This window comes from Pinus tabuliformis, chromosome 6 (genome assembly GCF_031772625.1).
Source record: "Pinus tabuliformis cultivar Carrire ecotype Pingquan chromosome 6, CPIR1, whole genome shotgun sequence".
NCBI classification, from domain to species: Eukaryota; Viridiplantae; Streptophyta; class Pinopsida; order Pinales; family Pinaceae; genus Pinus; species Pinus tabuliformis.
In genome coordinates this window covers 1,745,317,396-1,745,335,590 of record NC_142292.1, presented here as the reverse complement: position 1 = coordinate 1,745,335,590, position 18,195 = coordinate 1,745,317,396, and positions in this window count along the sequence as shown.

Sequence of the window (18,195 nt, the reverse complement as noted above, 5' to 3'; positions counted from 1 at the left end):
AGTGAAGATTAGGGCTTGACCCCAATCTTGGCTAGTGTGTTTTCTCTTGTAGTTTTGACCCCGTAAGCCTTTTGAACCATTTTCTCCCTGATTAGAAAGCTACTTTTCATTTGGTTTTGTTTTCTTGTTGGCTTATCATCTTTCTGCTTCATTGATTGAGTCGTTAAGTGGCCAGCAACACTAGGGCATCTAGTCAATCATCCATTCAATTGTTTAAAAACTCAATAAGTCAGGTTGTAGGTGTACTTACTCTTTGCATTTTGTTTTTTGGTCCTTTTACGAATTTGACCTCCTTTACACAAGTTTGAAAATTTTTCATTTTCTTGCCTAAATGTTTCTTTTCCAGCATAGATTACATTGTTGGCCTTGTGATTGGTAAAGTCGATGTTTCATTAGTCTGAATGAGCTTCTCTTTTCGCGTGTTCATTTGCTTGAAGAGATTATTGTCTCGAAAACTTTTTCACTGAAAGATTGTATGCGAAATGTTTGTTTCATTGTTTCATGAAAAAATATGAAATTCTAGTTCGTTGCATTATTACATTATGATAAATTGCATCATTGAAAGACTAGAATTGCATCAACCTTTGGAAAATTCTTTTGAAAGGACTAATAGATAAGTTCTTATCAGGAAATTAGGAATTGGAATGCATTTTTCATTAGTTTTTTTTTTGAAAAAGTAAGATAGTGAAAGATCATTTCGTTTTCAGTTTCCTGATTGTTTTCATTTGATTGAGCCGTTTTTACGCTATCTAGTGTAGACATTTCATCAAATTGAAAGGGTCTTGTCTCATTTAGTTGCATTTAAGGTTTTCGTGTCACATCACTAAGACCTGAAAACTGAAACATATCTCAAGATCAACATTAAAATGAATTCAATTAACCTAAGGCGCATTTGACATTAACGATCAAATCTAGAAGGTCTAGGCTAGAGACATGTTCCACCATGTTTAAACCTAGCAGCCATTGTTAGCTTCAGCATTAGACAACGCTAGTACGGATTTGTGCTGCCTGTACCATAGAGTATATATTGGGAGATGCCACTAGGATGCAATACTTTTATCCTTAGGAAGCCGAGTTGGTCACCTTGCAAACGTGATACACTGAACACAACATTCGAGGAGATTTCCTGCTCGTACTTCTTGGTTCACCGAGAGGTATTCTGCAGGTCACAGTTTTCTGGTAATCATGTTTACCTAGATCGTCCAGATTAGTCATTTGATCTTTTTGACTCATTAAACTTAAAATATCATTCGATAACTTGTCCTTTTGATCTCATTTCCAATCAAAAGCGATAGAGTCATCTTTGTTTCTTCCTCGACTCTTAAAAAATGAAAGAGCACTAGTCTTTTATGTGTCTTAATAATTGATTTTCCCATGATCCAAAACACCCTGTTAGTATTTTCTGAGACCAAATCGTGAGTTTCCCTTAAAAGAAGATTTTAAAGCCTTGAAGTTAATTGTTTTGTTGGCTAAGACAAGGTCATCATGGTTGAACCATCTGGTTCACCCAATTCCTCTTCCTCTCCTCCGTTTGAAAGATTGTTTGAGGAATCGTTTCCTGAGTTACCAGAGTCACTTGAGGATCAAGATGTTGAACTTGCAATTGTTTTGAGCATTCAACCCTTTTCATCTTGTCCTCCTCCTACTTTCGATACTGGGTCATCTACTGATCTTAGCCCAGAATCTCCGGACAATCCTATTCAAACTCCAGAAAACTCGCTAACCACTGATGGTCAGCTGGGACTGGTTATCTACCCTACGAACCCTCTGTTTGACCCTGTTGTGATATCACTGCAACGTCCTTACAGTCCGTACGAGCAGCCGGGTGTTCCCTTGCAACTATCCCCTCGTACTCGTTCGGCCATACGTTTTCATTTGTTTTCAGAAATGGAACCTGAAGGCGATGCTCCAGTCACATCTCTAGATGAGTGTAAATCTTCTACTCCACACACTGTTGAGGGGGAAGAATTGCAATTGTAGTTTCCTTCCAAGGGTTTCCCTTTTTTAGAATGTATTCCTGCTAGTTTTCCACCCAACTATGTGTCTTTGGCACAGTTGGTTTCAGGTACACCTAGTGCCTCATCACTTTACCATAATCCTGTATGAGCATCAGGCACCAAGCCTACGTCAGGTCCATTCATTACAAACACGACTACCCAACAGGCTATTACTTCAATACCGGTGCAACCCACTGTTCCGAATACAGTTGTATCATCAATCCCAGTTACTGATCAGGTACAACCGGTAGTTTCAAAGATTGTCTTTGTCAGTTCCTCCATCCCGCTAGTTAGTGTCTAGGTTGTGCTACTACCTAGGGGGCAAAACCGAAATGATTCTATGGTGTCAGGGGCCACTAATGTGAGCAGCTCACAAGCTCACATGCTTGGTATAAACCAACCTTCTTCTGGTATTATTTATAACCCTGTTGATCCTACTGGGTCAAGCAATGTCCAGTACCAATAGGTTCAGAATCTTGTTGGTCCGTTTGGATCGAGAAATATTTGGTATCAATAGCCCTATGGGGCTCAGGTCTAATACCAAAATCCTTATGTTCCATATGGTTCTCAAGGAATGGTTAATCAAACTTACACACTCCAATCTGGGCAGTACATCTAGCCTGGCTATGGCCAGATTCAGTTCGGTAATTTCCCAGGCATTGTCCAAGTACCCTTACAATAGCAAGGACATCATTCACAACAACAAGGGTAGCCTTTGTTACCACAATGGAAACCTTTGTTGCAGCAAGGGCTCTCCATGCAACAACAAGGGCAAATGATCCCATAGCAAGGTGAACTGCAACAACCTCAAGGTCAATCCTTGCAACACTTGCAGCAGGTCATGCAGTAGTAGATGCAATATGCTTCGCACACCTCTCAACCCATGTCCTCACAGGGCCAACCTCTATAGCCCCATGGAAAAATTTTGCAACTCCAAGGTCAACCCTTGCAACAGCAAAACCAACGAGGGTAGCAGCAACCCTTATATACATATCAACAAGGTTAACCCTTGTAGGGGCAGGGTCAAGGTCAAGTCCTACAATAGCAGGTTCAAAATCCTCATGTCCTAGGTCAACATGTTCATAATCCTGTCGGCTAAGGGCGTCAGGTATAGAATCCCTATGTCCAAGGGCAACAAGTGTATCAACCTTATGCCCAAGGACTATAGGTCCAAAAACCTCTTGTTCAAGGACAACAAGTTCATCAGTCGTATGTTCAAGGACAACAAGTCCCATATCCATATGTCCAAGGTCAACTGGCTCAACAGCCCTTTAACCCGTATGTTGCATATCAGCAACCTATGGCAAGGAAGTTCCAAGGTATTCAAGGTCAAAATCCTCCCTAGGGTCAAGGTAATCCACAATTGGGGCAACCTTAGATGCCATATGGCTAGAATCCCCCACTGTGGGGCCAAAATCCTTACCAGTGGGATGGGCTCCTCCCTATGGGCCTGCTTATCAACCTCCCATGCCTTTTAACACCTAATTGCCTTTCTTGGCTACACTTGAGTTGTGAGATGTATATCTCCTTACGAATTATCAAATCCTTCATTCGTCATACTGGCCTCCGGTGTCATTCAAGATACCAAGCGATTGCCCAAAGTTCGATGGGAAAGCTAAGGTAGATCCTTAGGCCCATGTGATGACATATCACCTCTGGTGCTCATTGAACTCGTATATAGATGATTCCATTCATCTCCATCTTTTCTAATGAACCCTCACGGGTGCTGTAATGAAGTGGTACATCGAGCTACCTCGAACTACTTACCATGACTTTAACTCTTTATCCATGGCTTTCCTCACAGATTTTCAGTTGCCGGTTCACTATGAAATTGGCACTTATTTTCTTACATCGCTTACGCAAGATACTGCGACACACATCTCTGATCACATCCATGAATGGAGACGTAGGCGTCGCCTGATCAAATTCGAGATTGTTGATCAGTTTCTCACTTAATGGTTTACCAAATCATTCATAGCCCCAATTGCTCGCCATATAGCTATGGGTGGATGTGTCATTGAGGAGCAAGCCATTTCTCATGCAAAATACTTGGATCTTGTTTACTCTAAGTCTGGCACTTTATACAAGTTATTACTCAATGCCCCACGGCCATCATCTGATCCGGAAACATGACAGTCACCAATTATTCCTCCCATCGATGGAGTTATTGGTTCAGTATCCTAGACCCCTTCTAAAACTTATTCCAAACATAAGTCGGTCTCGAATGTTGTCCCTAATAGTTCATCTCAGAATCCACCTAGCCCTGGTAAAACCACAAAGGTCCACATTGTCCAGTCTACCACAGCGGACAAATCCTCGAAGGGGCAAAAGAAAGGCAAAGGCAAAGCTAAAGTCGATGCCCCAAAATAGGGTCCCCCAAAATCGTCTGCTAGTGAATGTTGCAGCAGAAACCTAACTATCCCTGCCTCATTTGTGAGGAATATCACTACACTAAGGATTGCCCCTTACGATCTAAAGTTAGTCGCTTGCTCAAAGGGACCATTGTTGTCCTCAAAGAGCCATTTCCATCTGAAAAGATCGAAATGGTAGACCAATGCCAATCTTCTTCCTCCATATCTCAAGTGTTCATGATGAGTACACCTATTAATGTTGCTACTAGGTCAAAAGACTATCAAAATCCTGCTCTAGCAATTGGGAAAGATAAAGAAGCTGCACCTTCTTCTTCTAGCCCGAGTTCTGGCCCTCTGCATATTGAGTGCCCTAACCCTAATTCCATTATGCAGCCACCCTCTCAAGGTGTACTGCGGAAATCCTTGTATAATCCCAATGCCCGAGCTGCTCAGCATTACAATATTGCTGAGGTTTTGGCTCAAGCATCATTAGCCATGTCGACTCTCAATGTACTCCAAAGATGTCCATCGCAGTAGAAATCTTTGCTATCAACTATCGAGCCATCAATCCCACCGATTTCAATTTGACATGTTTTGATCTAGAGAACCATGTTCCACATCTTGCAAATCAGATTGCCTTTCTTACTTGGGTAATCATCAATGAGAATACCATCCACCGAATTGTCATCGATGGAGGTGCTTCCACCTGCATCATGTCGACCGCGTGTTGGAAGGCTATTGGTTCTCCTACACTAAACCAATCTCCAAACACTTTGGAAGTTTTTGACGGGCATGATTTGCAACCCTTTGGTTTCTTACCTAACCTTGCCATCACCCTGGAAGGCAAGATAGTGCAATTCGAGGTATAAATTGTTGATGCCAATATCAATTATAATCTTCTACTCAGTCGAAGTTGGACTCATTCCATGCATGTCGTGGCCTCCTCTTTATTTCGCGTGATTTGTTTTCCCCGTCAAGGGAATATTGTCACTGTCAACTAGTTGTCTTTCTTTGCCTCTTCCTTCTCAGATGGCAATGTTCCGTACGTTACGCACTTTGGTGCTCCCTATGAGAGTGTGAGGGCAAGTCTCTTCAAAGATTCTACCTTAATGGGAATTTTTCCACTCCAACCTCCTCATGTTACCTCTATCAACATGATCTTGGTCAAATTTGATCCCTGGGTCATACCTTCACCAGATCTTGTTGATACCTGGGGCGAGGTTATGCCATTTAGTCCCGCTGAAGTCAATTTTGTGGAAATTGTTTTGGCTTCAAACTCGGAATACTTTGATTCTTTTATGTCAAAGACTTCTTTTGATATGTACTCTCAATCCCCATGGCTTGGCACTTTAGAATCGCCTAATCCATTAGCTGAGACCTTCCTTGTTGATGAAGGTATCATGGAAGTCATGTCTCTCGAGGAACCCCCATGGTTCGATACTCATCATCGCTCCTCATTCCTGTCTCGCCCAACGGTCATGTCTACCGCTTTTGAAAGGTCCTCTTCTCCATTTCTGCCACTGATTGTTACTCATGAAGTATGGTCAGAAGGAAATCTGGGTAATATTACCCAAACAATGCCAATTGACATCTCTATCAAACCCGGTATCGTTGAACACATTCATATTGGGCTGTATTGTTCTCTGAATGAGATCAAGACATATAGTCATCTATTTTAGGAATTCCATGATGTGTTTTCATGGTCCTATGAAGAAATGCCTAACATTGATCCTAGCATTGTAGGGCACGAAATACCAATGTATCCGCAAGCAAAGCCCATTCACCAACGGCTTCACCCGGTGCACCCTAGGAAGGTCGCTACTATTAACGGTGAAGTTTAAAAGCTTCTCAAAGGCTGGGTTCATCTATCCCATCCACCTTACATACTGGGTGTCGAATATTGTCCAGGTGACTAAAAATAGGGCACGATCTACATTTGCGTGGATTATCGAGATCTCAATCATGCCTATCCTAAAGATAACTATCCTTCTCCCTTCATTCATCAAATCATTGATGAATGTGCCAGGAGCGATATCTTTTCCTTTATGGATGGTTTTTCTAGTTATAACCAAATCAACATCATACTGGATGATCAAGAAAAGGCAACCTTTATCTATCCATGGGGTATGTTCACGTGCAAGAAGCTCCCTTTCGGTCTCAAAAATGCTGGAGCCACGTTTCAATGGTCAATGTCCTATGCGTTTCATGACATTCGCAACATTGTCCAACCTTACTTCGATGACCTTCCCGCTCATTCTCATAAGGGTCGAGACCACCCAAACCATCTTCGGTAGATTTTTCTATGCTGCGGGCACTATAACATTCCGTTAGACCCGCACAAACATGTATTCTGCGTAGAATCAGGACGACTCCTCGAATTCATCATTGCCAAGGATGGTATTCGCCTGGATTGGCTAAAAGTCAAGGCCATTGTAAATTTAATCCCTCCATCCTCACTGCACCAACTCTAGAGCCTACAAGGAAAGGCTAACTTTTTCCATCGTTTTATAGCCAACTATGCCAGGCTAGCCACAGGATTTACCCACTTGCTGAAACAAGGAATGCCCTTTGTATGGGATGAGGTGGCCCAAAAATCTTTTGATGATCTCAAGGTCATCCTCATAAATGCTCCTCTGTTGCATCCATCGGACTATTATCGAGATTACTTCCTTTACCTAGTCATGACCCATAGCACCATTGCTATGGTTTTGGTTCAAGATGATGACAAAGGCAATGAACATGTAATCTACTACCTTAGTCAAAATATCCTCAACACTGAAATGCGTTATGCACATGTCAAGAAGTTGGCTTTGGCTATCGTTTAGGCTGTTCAATGCTTTCAACACTATATCTTGTTACGCATGACTACAGTGATTTCTAAATGCAACCCTACGACCTACATCCTGACTCGTCAGTTTCTAGGGGGAAAGTATTCTAAATGGATCGTAATGTTGCAAGAATTCAATTTGGTCTTCACTACAGCAAAATCTAAGAAGTCACTTTTTTTCACCGAATTGATTTGTTCTCTTCCCTCCAAGGCTCTCTCTGCTGGTGTAGATGAATAGCTTCTAGATGAGACCCTGTTCCTGATTTGCACCCTCAATCCATGGTATGGTGATATCATCGTGTATGTCAAGACGTCCACATTCTGGTCTGCGTTGACTAAGGATGATCACTGAAGGATTCAGCATCACTCCCAGCCCTACCGTATTATTGGCGATACTTTATACCATGTCAGTGTCAATTCAGTTCTTCGTCAATGTCTTATGATCGAGGAAGCTGAAAGAGTTCTCAATGATTTCCACTCTGGGGCATGTGGTGGTCATATATCTGGTTACGCTATAGCTCAAAAAATCCTTCGTGCTGGTTATTTCTAGTCATCTATCTTCAAGGACTACATTCTCGATGTTCGCAAGTGCCATGAATTACAAATTTACCAACGCAAGATGTGCACCCCACCCGCTCACCTACACCCCGTGATTACCGTTGGTCCCTTTGCCAAATGGGGCATCGATTATATGACATATAACCCTCATTCATTCAGGGGGCATGGCTATATCATTATCGTTGTGAATTATTTCACCAAATGAGCCAAAGCGATTTCTACATATTGTATAGATGGTAAGACGGCGGCTCAATTCCTTTTTAACCATTTTATTTCCAAATTCAGTGTATCCCAAGCCATTGTCATAGATCATGGCTCCCATTTCAGAGATTACATGATGGCTGAGTTGACATCTGCATTGGGCTTGCACCACGATGGCTCGACCCCATATTACCCTCAGGCCAACAACCAAGTTGAAGCTGTGAACAAGGTCTTGGTCACAATGCTTCAGCGTACTATTGGGATGCACAAGTCAAATTGGCATCTCATGCTCTTTTCAGCTCTGTGGGCCTACCAAACCTCAACCAAAGACGCAACTGGTTTCACACCATTCCAGCTAGTCTATGGTCTGGAAGCAACATTGCCGATCAAATGTGAGATTCCTTCACTCAAGTTAGTTTTTGAACTCCTCCCTAAAATATCACCTCAAGAGGAACGCCTCTTATATTTAGAATGACTGGATGGGACTCGTCATCTCGCTACCTTGGTCATCGAATCATAGAAGAGACGGGTCAAATCCCATTTCGAACAGTCGGTCTTCCCTCGCGTGTTCTCTAAGGGTGATTTTGTCCTCCCATATGAACAAGCTAATGATAATCTGGGGGCAGGCAAGTTCAAACCTATGTGGCATGGGCCCTACATCGTTAAATGTGTTTTGCATAAAGGAGACTATGAGCTTATTGATTATGAAGGAAATCCTCTCGATAAGCCCTGAAACGGGCTTTACCTCAAAAAGTACTATGCTTAGGTCATCTTGCATGGTTACTTGTGTACATTAGTGTGTGATTCATTTTTGTACAGCATGGTTTTGTGTGATAGTTTTCAAAAAGCTTTCCTATTTACTATGCTTTTCTTTCTTTGTAGGTGTCTACAACTCCCCACGTTGGTTTCACTAAAGGTGCTTGCCGTAGTACCTGGAACCTATCATCCACGACATGGGCTATCTATGACCCTAACAGTGAGTTGATTGACCTTCAAGGTATCTGTCTGGGTCGCACAACCAACAACATTGTTGAATACAATACGGTCATCGAACTCTTGTCAAAAGCCATTGCTCCGGGAATCAGAGAACTAGTTGTCAACCTGCATTCATAGCTTGTCATCCTTCAACTCAACGGGAAATATTCTGTTAGAAACCCTTAAATATTGAGACTGTATCTCTGTATTTTTCTATTGGAAAGGCATTTTGATTATATTGCATATCATCATATTCCTATACGTATGAATACATTAACATATGCATTAGCTAATCATGTGTTGGACAAACATTTATGAAACATGTGAAAGATAAAACAAACCATTTGTACCATAGTAGACAATAAAATACAATATATCTATATAGATATATATATATATATATATATATATATATATATATATATATATAGATATGGTGATAATGTTTGATACTTCAGAACCCCAAAAAATAATATGTGTGTCTAAAATAACATCAGTGGCTCGCAAGCCTGAAAAAATATGTAACTGTTGGACCTAGGAACTAATCAGCATGGTGATCATGGTAGCATGATACGGCTCGTGCAACACAAGTTAGCAATCGACGGTTCCGCTCCGAGACTCCCACGGTATGTCTCTGGTACTGACGAGGAATGTCTCCTACCCAAGAATACTCCGAGATACCACGAGTTAACCCCTCAAGGTTCCTCGCAATCTACTCTTCATTGTCACTCCCTTCCTAATAAGGGGTGACTACATCAATGGGGCAGGGTACGTGCTTGACTATTAGGGACATCCCAGCGGGCTGCTCTAGTCCAATGTCTGCATTAAACAGAGAAATGTTATAAGCACATATATACCAAAAACAATTCAAAACCTCAAAATTGCAAATTTTGGTTTTGACCTTCGTCATCGAAGTCCTCTCCATCTGGTAAAGGCATGTCTAGATCTCCTTAGAAATTGTTGTATGGCTAGTCCTCCACGAAGGTCTTTTGTCATTGTAGCCATGAAAAGAATGCAAGTCGGTATGACATGTGTTGACCCCTAGTGATCCTGGGCATCAAACGGCTCCAGCAGGCCATCCACGGATTACGTATCATAGGAGGATCTACCTCAGTCAGCTGATACTGGAACAACATTACTCGTTCCAGGAAGAAGGTCACAAGTATTAATCCAAAGCCAAATTGCTTTAGATTCCCTGTCTTAGCTTTGGATGTTTGGCGCTTGATGTTCATCTTCATGGCCTCTTCCCAGTTGAAGATCGTAGGAGTTGTGCAGTCAATAACATAAAGGAAATTTGACTTGCTAGTCTCATGTTTCACCTAGGACCCCACCAATCTGTTGATAGTCAACAAAAGAACTCTCAGTATCAGATCCCGAATGCTAGAAATCTCTATCTTCCCACTCTTGGATTTTAGGGCCTCGAGGCAGTGTTCAACAAGTAAGGAATATATGCTTGCCCCAATCAAACATCAACTGTACAAGTTCACTGGTTCTCCTCTGCGAGACAGTCTAGTGATGAAGTATATATCTGAAGTTTCCAACTCCAACTCCTCATCCCCAATGACCAAGATCTCCTGATTAATGTCTCGAAGACTAATCAGGTACCGAAGTAATTGGGGCTGGGCCCACATCCCTAGCGTAAGAAAGAATTTGAGGAGCTCACAAGCCCTCAAAGCCTCCAGGCAATTTGGGTCATTCATTGCTTGGGTGTTAACATCTTCATGTTTCTGTTCTTTCCAATCAACCATTTTCAGCGATTCTCTCCTGCAAAAGCCCTTAATTTGAGTCAATAATCATCCTTGGCACTAAAATTCAAGTTTAAACGGTCACTTTTTGAGAAAGTAAGGTTTTTCCCTATCCACAACATTGGTGCGCTTGTTTTAAAAATAGTTGCGCCAATCGGTGCGGATGGCTTTGTTAATCACCCCCGGTTGGCGCGATTCCATGCCCGGAAATCGCGCCGATCGAGGGCAATTTTTTTTCAAAAACCTCCTCAAAAAATCTTTAAAATGGATAAAAGCATAAACATAGAGCATAAAAATGGAGCTCAAGGCTTTAGCTATTACCTAGAACTAGCGGCTTATCATTGACCTCGCAGATCTCCCACAATATGATCTGAAACAATTAGGGAAAAAGTGAGTAAAAAGTCTGCACAACAAAGTTAAACTGGTAAATGGTAAAAATGTAATTACTTTTCCCCTTTTTATTCACTTTTTTCATGAAAATATCAGGTTTTTTAAATATTGACCTATTTTGCCTCAAGGACTCGATAATACACTTTACCTTACTTGTGCAGTGATAGGTGATGGATGTTCGACGATGATGATGAGTCATGTTTCACCTATTTTCTCTACTTGTTAAACTCATATGAAAATATTTCCGTGTATTTTTCCCTTTTTGATTCATTAAAGAGAATAAAATGGGGGGTCCACTTTCAGCTCTTTTCTGACCCTTTAAAAGCGAAAAGATGGTTGAGCCCTTGTTGTTTTGAACTCACTAACGGACGTGAAATGTCGTGTACCCAGTATAAGTTTACCTCTTTTTCAGGCTGGGAGGCACTATTTACTAAAAAGGTACTCCTTGACTGAAATGGTCAAGCGGTTCTTTGGAGTATTGTTTTCTACCTTTTTGGGCTAGAGAGACACAAATGTATGAAAAGGGACCATGTGGAGTTTTCTTTTATGAGTCTTTTTCAAACTCTTTAAACATGAATTTGATATTGAGTTACACCATTTTCGAACTTGTTAAACTATTAAACGACATTGGATTCATCACCATGACGAACATGAGCTTCTCCTTCCTAGGGCTCATTAAACTTACTAGGTCGGATTCGTATGAAGGATGAACTTACAGTGCAAGCATATGCTATCCCCTTCAAGCTTGAAATTAAAAAAATAATTGGGGTACTTACCAGAAATGGTGGGGGAAAATTTTGAAATCTATAAATTGTGTTAACAAACAACATGGCCGAATATGAGGCCCTTTTACTAGGTCTCAAACTGATTAAAAGTCTAGGGGCAGCTAGGATTTCAATTCTAGGGGACTCAGATTTGATTATACAACAGATGAAGGGAAACTTTGTTACAAATGATCTTAGGCTAAGAGCTTACAGAGGGGCAGCCATTGAAATACTTAACACCTTCTCAGAATCTCAGCTCACCAAAATTCCAAGAAAGCACAATTTACATGCACATAGTTTGGCAACTTTTGCCAACACTTGCAAGCTACCATTTGAGCCCAACCACCACTTCACTGCTGAAATCAAACATAGACCTGCTATCCCAGATAATGTCAAAAATTGGCAGGTGTTTGAAAATGATACACAAATAAATAATTTCCTGACTTTGAAAGAGGAATTCTCAAGTACAAACATTGACACAAGCACCATTGATGATCAACAACAAATAGACAAAAGTGAGCAAAGTATATCAGCTGAAACAGAAAATTTGATTTTGCATCCAACAAATTTTGATAACAAAAATTTACAAGAGTTGAAGCAAATGGACCTTGATGAAATGGCTGAGGGAGAATCTGAAGTAATTGAACTAAAGGATAATTTTCTGCCCACAGGCCTAACTCCTTTGGAGGATATATTTGATTCAAATGATATTCCAAGAAAGCCAAAAATGCAACCATTAAACGCAGAAATTGAGGACTGCAATATTGGAACCACAGAAAATCCCAAAATGATAAAACTGTCCAAAACATTGCCTCCTAACCAAAAGCTGAAATACATTGAGTTGTTTAAAGAATTTCAAGATGTTTTTGCATGGAGCTATGAGGACCTCAAGTCCTATGATACTTTTGTCATCCAACATACAATACCCTTGAAAGAAAATCAAAAACCTTTTAAACAAAAGCTTAGAAGGGTGAATCCTGTCCTCCTTCCCCTTATTGAAAAGGAAGTCAAACGAATGTATGAAGCTGGAATAATTGCACCTATCAGGTTCTCCGAATGGATTTCAAACCTAGTACCTACTAGGAAGAAAATGGGAGAGATAAGACTGTGTGTTGACTTAAGAAATTTGAATAAAGTCTCTCTCAAAGACCACTACCCCTTACCCAAGATGGATCACATTTTACAAAGGGTAGTGGGAGCTTCTAGGATCTCATTGTTAGATGGATTCTTAGGATTCAATCAGATCTTAGTTCACCCGGAAAATCAAGATAAAACTACCTTTACAACACCTTAGGGAACCTTCAAATATGTAAAAATGCCTTTTGGACTCAAAAATGCAGGGGCCACATTTCAACGAGAAATGGACATAGCCTTTGCAAAAGAGATCCATGATTTCTTAGTCATATATCTCGATGATCTCACTGCTTTTTCAAAATCAGACCAAGAACATTTAGAACATTTGAGACAAGTGTTCCTAATTTGCAGAAAATATGGCATATCATTGAACCCAAAGAAATCATTGTTTGGCCTAGAAGAAGGCAAACTACTAGGTCACATAATCTCAAAAGATGGCATTAGAATTGACCTGGACAGAATACAAGCCATTCTCCAAGTGCCTCACCCAAGAAACATCAAAGAACTACAAGCTTTTTTAGGAAAGATCAATTTCCTAAGGAGATTCATTCCCAACTTGGCCGAACTGATAAGACTGTTGAATAATATGTTGAAGAAGGATTCTAAAGTTAAATGGACAATAGAAGCTAAACAAGCCTTCGAGGACATCAAAATAGCTTTAACAAAAACACCAGTCCTCACAAGCCCAAAGTTTGATAGAGACTTCATGATCTTTTCCTTTGCATCTGAGCATACTATTTCTGTTGTCCTATTGCAAAAAGATGACCAAGGATGTGAGAATCCCATTGCCTTTTTCAGCAAAGCACTTAGAGATGCACCTTTAAAATATCAGATCATGGAAAAGCAAGCTTATGCCCTTGTAAAGGCCATCAAGGATTTCAGAGTTTATATCTTGTATTCTCATGTGATAGCTTATGTCCCAAATGTCGTGGTCAAAGACATTCTAACACAAGAAGGAATTGAAGGTAAGAGGGGCAAATGGATAGCTAACATTTTCGAATATGACATTGAAATTAAGCCAACAAAATTGATAAAAGGACAAGCATTAGCCAAGCTGATGACTGAAACCAATTTTCAAGCCCTTGACATCAATGAACTGGATAAATAATAGGAGATGGCAACTCCACAGATCAATCAAGCCTTTTCACAATCATCTTGGTATGCTGACATATGTTATATTGTTAAACCTGCAAGCTCCTCCAGGGTTATCGAGGACTAAAAAGAGATTCTTGAGAATGAAAGCTTCAAAGTTTTGTATTATAGAAAATGTGTTGTTTTGGAAAAACCATGAAGGTATTTTTCTTAATTGCCTAACCCTGGATGAAACTGACAAAGTACTTAAGGAATTTCATGCAGGGTACTATGGTGGACATTTGTATTGGAAACCAACAGCTGATAAAATCCTCAGGGCTGCTTTTTATTGGCCCACACTCTTTGCTGATGCAAAGAAATATGTAACTTCTTGCCACAAATGCCAAATTTTTGAAGGCAATAAAAAGCTACTGCCTTTTCCCCTCAAACCGATTTCAACTGAAAGGCCATTTCAACAATGGGGTTTAGACATCATTGGGGAAATCCACCCTTCATCCTCTAGTCAACATAGGTGGATTTTGACAGCCACAGACTATTTTACCAAGTGGATAGAAGCTATCCCTTGTAGGCAAGCCAATGACTCAATCATCATGCAATTCTTAGAAACCAATATTCTGTCTAGATTTGGCTATCCGGAGAAGATTATTACAGACAATGCTGCTGCCTTTAAATCCAAAAGAATGATCAATTTTTGTCATAAGTACCACATTACCTTGGGCCACTCCACAGCCTATTACCCTCAAGGTAATGGTCTAGCTGAGTCATCCAACAAAAGCTTGATCAACATCATTAAGAGAATATTGGAGGAAAACAAGAAAAATTGGCATAAAAAACTTGTAAATGCACTATGGGCAGACAGATTGACCACCAAAAGATCCATTGGAACATGCCCATATGAATTGGTCTATGGCACGGAAGCAAGATTCCCTTCATCTTTGGGAATCCCAGTGATAAAGTTGCTGCAAGAAATACAGGCAGAACCTAATGATATTCAGAGAAGGATCAATCAAACTATTCATTTGCAACAAACAAGAGAGGAGGTATACCAAAGATCTCAGGTTTTACAAGAAAAACTTAAAAAGATATTTGATAAAAGAACCAAAGCAGAGGATTTCTTCATTGGGGATAAAGTTTTGAAGTGGGATTCCAGAAGAGAAGATAAAGGAAAACATGGAAAATTTGATTTTCTATGGAAAGGACCTTTTGTTATTCAGACTGTACAAGGAAACAACACCTATTTTCTGAAAAGCTTGGATGGCACAGAGGCAGATGATGGGCCAGTAAATGGTCGAATGTTGAAGCATTATTTTGATCTAGTTTGTTGAAGAAATCAACACTTTAGTTTGTACATAATAGTGTTTACTTTCTGTAATTTATTACAGCAATATGATAGGGAATAAGATGCAGCAAATTTTGAGGGAAAGGTAAGGAATTGTGCCACCTTATGGTATTACATTTTGAGCTTGTCAGACGAAGTTAAAAAGGAGACTTGGGAGCTGTAAAAATGATGAAAAATATTCAGACAGAGTAAACTAAACAGAGATGCAACTAAGTCAATGAATTCATCATAATCACTCAAATTTTGCAGAGGCACCATTTTGTGTACAGCAAAGGAGAAATGTCAGAATACAGCAAGAATTGAATATAAGGCCCTCTGACCTGCTATTCTTGACTTTTCACCAGGAAAAGCCATCCCCAAGTGGAGCCACTGTTAGGTTCCTATACCAATAGGTTTCATTTTTCATGATTGACTGTAGAAGAGCCAAATATGTTCATCCTTTCATGCTGCAAAGGTTCCATATTTTGTAAACAAATGAAGAAAACTAAAAAAATGAAAAGAGGGTATGCCCTAACAAAAAAATAAAAGGGCAAGAAGAATGAATTGGTTAGAAAAAATGATAAAAATGAACCCTGTTAGCACCTAAATCTGCCCTAGGCTGAAGGAAGGCAAAATTCAGGGTAACCACAAACCACGCTTAGTCTGGTAGCTATCCCTACCAGAACAGGAGAGGTCTCTCTCTGAGTCACACTCAGTGAATGGATAAACGAAACGGTCTGAGATGACTTAAAGTGAAATATTTATCTTAGGCTAGTAAGTGAATATGGATACAAGAAACGATTTTTATGAATGACCGAGCTTCTGGGATGGTATGGGACCAACGGTTAGCAAAGAACAGAGAATTTAATACAAAGGCACAGATTACTTCGTGAGGCAAGGCAGGCGGAAAATGTAGCAATTTAGTTTGTAATAATGTGGAATGGAGAGATTGTTGAGGAGTGTGAAAAGGGCATAGGAACATGAATCCTTTTCAACAGAAGAAGAACACTGAACATGAAATTTCCCACAGGCAGAGCAATAAAATTGAATTCTACCTAATCTCACTCAGAAAATTTCACTGGAAATGAACATGAATTGAATTATGAAACATAATGAAATACATATGAAAACATAAGAGACACATTTTCTACACTCACAACCACAAGAGTCTCATGAAACATAGCCGTTGCCTTCCATTAATTCTCTGTAAAAAATACTCAGTGAAGAAACAGAGTTTCTTTCCCACAGTCTCCTAGAAGTTACAAGCCAACCAACCCTTTGCAATTAACTTGCATACAATATATAGAATGTGTAAGGAAGAGATAGAATGCCCAAGGGTTGGGGAGTTACTCGAATCATTACAAAATGGAGATGAAGAGCCAACCATCAGCTACAGGTGCAGCGCTACAAACATGACATTTGGCTTGGGTGACCGTTTGCCTTCCTTCGCCACTTGGATAGAAGCCAATATGGAGAAAAAATACTTTAAATGCCACCTTTGGTGCCAAAAAGCTAAAGTGTAGATGAGCGGGCCCACTTGGAGAAGTCGCAAGCCGAAATTTCGCGAAACGGAAGCAAATTTGGCAATTTTTCCTCTCTGCGCCGCGCCATTTTCTCTATGCACCGTGCTACTTTGGGGCTTGTTTTGGGAAACTTTCAGGTGTCTAAAATGTGCCCAAGTGGGCTTGTTGGAAAGCCTGTCCTGTCTATTTTCTAACCCCACTAGAATTTTTGAATTTTGTGCTAATTTGCCCCTCCAAATCTCCATTCTCCCAATACTGCTTCCTGTGTGTCAAAAAAGGGGCAGAGAGGCCATTTTGGGTGTTTTTTGACCTTTTGGAGACTCATATCTTGCCAAAATTTCTTGTCTAGGAACCAGTAGTCTTAATTTTCCATGATGAATCAAAAAATGCAAACCATTCCTCATTTGGAGCTCTAGAATTTTAGTGCCACGCGCACAGGGAGAAAAACCCTGTGTTTTGCCCAAAAATTTGTCATGTGACCAAAAATTCCCCAAATTTCTTGAAATTTTGGCTGGAGGTTCCCAATGGGGTCCTATGATGGGCCAAGGAAGCCTCAGCCAAGATTCGAAGTCGATCTTACTCTTTTGCCTCTTTTGCCTTTCTTGTTGCTTTCCTCAATTTCGCCTTCAAGCTCCTTATCCAGGCCCTTGCACTCATATTTCGTGTCCTGTAATGATAAGCCATGTGTCTCAGCAAGGCAAGGTCCTGATCAGGCTTGTCCAGCAACCTCTCCAAGTGCATGTTCACGCTCTCGAGGTGGGTCTCCCGATCCTCATTGATTTCTTGCTCCAATGATGTGAGCTCAACTCTTCTCCTTTGAGCAGCTTAGCGATGCCCACGAATGTTTTGGAGCTCCATAATCACCTGCTGATCCTCAAGCTGCTTGTTTCTCTACTCCAGGTACTTCATGTTCCACTTGGCCCTCTCCAAGTCAAGGGATAAGGCCTCAATCACTGATTGTTGCTCCTGGATGATCTCTGTAAGTTCTGCATTTGCTGGTTCTGTATCTGCCTCATCATCATGGAGGAGAACGAATTCGGTCTCTCATTCACCTAATGGCCCTTCATCCTGCACTGGCTCTTTACCTCTGCCCTGCTCCTGTGATGCTGATGTCAGAAGCAAGGCCCCTTCCACCCCGTGTGGAGATAACACTCGCTTTGCTGCTGCAAACACAGGTCTACTCCCTTTCTGATAGGTGATGTATACTGGCATAGTAGCAGTCTCATGTCGCTCATACTGATGAGATGGGCCACCTATCTCATGCTCTGCCTCTGATACTAACTGTGGAGCACTGAAGAAGTCACGGGAGATGAATTCCTA